Raw genomic sequence first — 5,119 nt, forward strand, 5'->3', positions numbered from 1 at the left:
CACCAGCAGGGGGCAGTAATGCTCTTTCTTCTTCTTCCCTTTCTCTTCCTGTTGCATGCAGCCAAGAAATATATATATATATATATTATAAATTATATGTGCAAAATAGTATATTCTTGTATATTTCCGTTTCAATACCAAAGCTGACAGGCCGGACCCAGCCAGAGATTTATTTATCTAAGAAGAAGAAATTCTATATTGCTATAGAGTATTTTTGTTGTAAATTTGTTAATACAGATTTAATAAAGATTATTAAAGTATGGAACTTGCCCTTCATGCTTCTCTTGACACTTCTGTTGGAAATCCCATGTTCAGGTGGAAAGTAAGGGCTTCACAACATTGAGCGGGGGATTCTAGGAACTGGATTCTTCAACAGATCAAGACAGGAATTAATCTAATAATACTCAGAAATCTCAGAGCAGAATTTATGACCACCACTTTATAACCCTGCTCACGCTGCAATAACTTTATTGTTATTTACCATTCGTAAGACTTTGGATCTACATAATATCTAGTCCAGCTGCCTCCAGAAGCAAGTGCAAAGCCATATAGATAGTCCTCAGCTTAAAATAATTCATTTAGTGACCATTTGAAGTTACAATGGTTGAAAAAAGTGACCTACAACCAATCCTCGCATTTATGACTAACCCAGCATTCCCATAGTCATGATTGAAATGTGTGTGCTTGGCAACCAGCATATATTACACTATGGTTGCGGCATCCCAGGGTCCTGGAATTGTCATTTGCAAGTCAATGGGGGGAGCCAGATTTGCTTAACAACCATATGATTCACTTAACAACTTAAGTGATTTGCTTAACGACTATAGCAAAAGGTCATAAAATGGGTCTCACTTTACATCTGTCTTGCTTAGTCAGGGAAATTTGGGATGCAATAGTGTTCGTAAGACAATCTATTATGCAAGATGGCAAGAAATACAACTCATCTTTCTCCTACTTTCCCCACAACTACCAACCTGTGAAGTGAGTTGAGCTGAGAGAGAGTAACTGGTTTAAAGTCACCAATCTGACTTTCATAGTTAAGGCTACGAGTTGAAGTCATGTTTTCTATCTGAAGAACTGTGGGAATTCAACTACGAAATCCGTTCACTGCAGCAAGGGTCTTCAAACTTCGCAAGTTTAAGACTTGTGGACTTCAACTCCCAGAATTCCTGAGCTAACATGACTGGAGGAGGAATTCTGGGAGTTTGAAGTCCACAAGTCTTAAAGCTGTCAAGTTTGAGGACCCCTGCACTACAGTAACCGACGTAACAGCTGCCCAGAGTCACTGTGTGAATTGGGCAGCCACAGCTTTATACATTTGTTTAAAAAATAAATAATAAATAAACAAACTCAGGCCAATGAAAAGATTTTGAATCTCTCTGTTCTAACTCTATATTAGAGGTGGGGAACTATGTAGACCCTTTATGACGTGGACTTCAACTCCCAAAATTCTTGAGCCATCATGACTGGATCAGGAATTCTGGAGGTTGAAGTTCACAAGTCATAAAAGGGCCATAGTTCCTCACTCTTGCTCTATACCAGGGCTCTATACCAACTTGGCAACTTTAAGACTCGTGGACTTCACCTCCCAGAATTCCTCAGCGAGTCTTAAAGTTGCCAAGTTTAGGGACCTCTGCTCTATACATTTGAACATAACTGACCAAGCATATCTGAAAAGCATAGCCTGGGGTGAGTTTAAGTGGCCTTCCCATTTCACTTGCACAAGCATGTTTTGAAATGTGATACACACCCAGGGGTGGGATTCTACCAGTTCGCACCTATTCGCTAGAACCAGTTGTTAACATTCTAAGCAGTTCGGAGAACCGGTTGTTAGAATTACTGGCCTATCCTGTAAAGAAGACAGGAAGGAAACATTCTGGTGTTGCTTACAGAAACTGCCTTTCTGTTAACCCTTATTACATTCTTGGCAGGACTAGACTTCCTGTCTCTGGAACTTCTCTGGAGTTTTTCCCCCGCTTCTTTGCTGGTACTTTGCTTGTGTGGAGTGACCATTCAAAGTTACAATGGCACTGAAAAAAGTGACTTATGACCATTTTTCACACTTACGACTGTTGCAGCATCCCCACAGTCATGAGAGGCCAGGGGAGGAGATGTGTGCCTAGATGTGAGTGATATTGAGTTGGCCATGCTCAGCCAATAACATGACCACCAAGCTATGTCCACCCAGTTACATGACCACCAAGCCACGCCTACCACCTAAGCCACGCCCATAGAACCGGTTGTTAAAAAATGTGAATCCCACCTCTGCACATACCTCTGCACCCTTAAATCACTTCTGATCCCCTGCTGGGTCTTTCAGAACATTTGAGAGAATCTCTTGCCAAAATAATAATAGGCTGGGGCTGATGGGCCATCAAAATGTAGCTTCCCAAGAACACCAAACAGAATTTAAACCTGAAATATTCTTATTGGGAATAATTAAAGGCAAATTTAGCAAACAAATCCAATACATCGTATTACATATAATAACAGCAGCGAGGATAGTTTCTGCACAGGGCTGGAAAACAATAAAGATACTATCCGAAGAGATGTTGATACAAAAAATATTAGAATATGCTGAGATGGATAAACTTACAGAAGAACTAAAAGGCAAGGAGGAATCAGAATATTATGCGGTTTGGGATAGATGGTATAAATGGACAGAACATAGGAATAGGGATTAATGTATAGGAATAAATGTAAATATATGTATTACTGATGACACAAAACTGTTAACAACGTAAGTAGAGATGTGTAATTTTTTTTAAAAATAGCTTCCCATTGGTTGGGTGAGAATGTTTGGATGCAGCTGATGGACTATTTAAGTATCCCATTATAGGTAGTCCTCAAATTTCAACCAATCATTTAGTGACACTGAAAAATGTGACTTACAAGTGTTGCAGCATCCTGAGGGTCCTATCCACAGTCAGACACTTGGCAACTGGCATGTATTTATGACAGTTGTTGTGGTCCAGAGTTGTGTGATCCCCTTTTGCGACCTTCTGACAAGCAAAGCCAATGTCAAAGCCAGATTCAATTTACAACCATGCTACTAACTTAACAACTGCGGTGATTCACATAAAAATGGTGGCAAGAAAGGTCATAAAATGGGACAAAAAACCTCTCACTGAAGTCTTAGCCTTGCTTAGCATTGAAAATTGAAAATGTTGGGCTTAGTTGTAGTCGTAAGATGAGAACTACCTGTAGTAGTTCTGTGTCTTTGTTGTTTTTTATCTGGCTTTTTAGTTTCTGGTTGGCAGGAAAACGCTTTTCCCCCAGAATCCTAATGTTTAAAACATAGTTTGGGAACAAAATAATGCCAATGTGAATCAAAACAGGAAACAGAGTTTGCCAAATATTCCTAAGGAGTAAAATGTTATACGAGCTACCATAGGTAAGGATGTAAAAAAAAAGCTGATCTGACCTTTTTAAAAAAAAAAATTTTTTTTTTAAACAGGACTTGAATACAAGCTCAGTAGGAGCCTGCCCTTTGCTTTTACAGTAGTAAAAGTTGTGATTGTAACAGAGGAAATGCCAGCCTGTGCCACAATCGATGGGCTGTGGGCATCCTCGTCTTTCTGTGCCAGCTGCAACCCTCCGGGTGGCATTTTCCTTTTCTAATGGTGGGCCTAAGAAGAGAACAATGTGCGTTTCTTGCAAAAACCGAGGGGGCGGCTGCAATTGGCATCTCAACCCTCTGGAGAGGAATGCAGTACGGATGGGTCAGGCAGATGGTCAAAGCAAACAGCCGCAGGCAAGGACAATCCATACCCCTCCCCATCAGTCCTCTCTCAAACCAGGAACCTCCACTTAGTTCTTCTCAATTACAACAGTGTTAAGATACACGGACTTCAACTCCCAGAATTCCCCAGCCAGTTATGCTAAACTATGCTGGCTGGAGAATTCTGGGAGTTGAAGTCCACACATGCTGAAACACTGATGTAGATTATTTGGACAGGTGGCAGGATGCCTCAGTCCCTCAAGCAGGAAAGGGGGGGAGACCCGGAGCGAGGAATCCTCCCTTGATGACTTCTTCTGCCAAAAGTTAAAAGAATCTGGTTTATTTCTGGTACCTTGGTACCAGAAGTAGGTACCCACCCTACTTTCTCAGCAGCAAAAGAGAAGCGGCTTGCCCCTCACTTCTGCAAAGCTTCCCACCCGCTTCCAATCTAGTCTTGGGATTACCTTGTGGTCACCCATCCCTCCAGCTCCAATTCCACCCAATTGTTTGGAGAACAGCCAAAGTGCTTCCCCCGGGCTCTTTTCTGCCAAGGGCTGCTCCAAATCCAACCACCACCACCCTGATCCCCCCATTTGGAAACGGGACCCACAGCTTCTCGACTGAGCTGCTACAAAGGAAGTTGATGCGCTCAGCGCAGCTGTTACAAAGGCGAAACCTCGTCCGGAGCCGCGTGTTCAGATGCAGCCAAACAAGACACACCCTGTAATGTAATTCTCTCTCCCCCCACCCCCTTTTATTAATGCGTGCCACCTTCCTCTGGGCCGCATCATCGCCCTTTCCCTCCAAACGACTTAATTCGTTTCCCCCAGATCGTTACTCCTAATTTTTTATTAAGCTTTCCTCCCTATATCTATCGACCCTGCTCGGAAGCCCTCCGATCTCCACGAAGGGTTCTCCGCATCCTCGCTGGGCGGAGTGGGGATGGGGGGAGAGGGAGGGGAGGACATAAATCCTGGTTTTACCCCCTAGGGATCCAGGGAGGCCAACCTTGTGGTGGCCCTTTTTCCCGGCTGCTGCCGTCCTTTAAGCAGGCAGCCTCCAGAATGCGTGAGATCCCCATGCTCTTGCAAGCCGGGGAGGATAGTCATTGTAGTCCCCTTCGTCTGCGGGCGCCAGGTTGGAGCCCCACTACCGCATGCAGGCGTTTTAACCCTGGAAGAGGGAGGTCCGGCTGGATTACTCGGGCTGCACGTCCGAATAAATAAATATTGTATCAATTAAAAAAAAAAGTATCTTTAAGCGCGCGCGCGCACACACACACACACACGGTTCCTCCAAAAACTCCCCCTCTTTATTTTCTCCCACTCTCGCGGCCCCGCCCAGCCCTAGGCCGCCGTCGCTAAGCGCCGCCCATGATAACACAAGGCACCGCCCATT

The sequence above is a fragment of the Notechis scutatus genome, chromosome Z (assembly GCF_049901735.1).
Source record: "Notechis scutatus isolate UNSWTSFEM ecotype Mainland chromosome Z, rNotScu1.2, whole genome shotgun sequence".
Classification (NCBI taxonomy): domain Eukaryota; kingdom Metazoa; phylum Chordata; class Lepidosauria; order Squamata; family Elapidae; genus Notechis; species Notechis scutatus.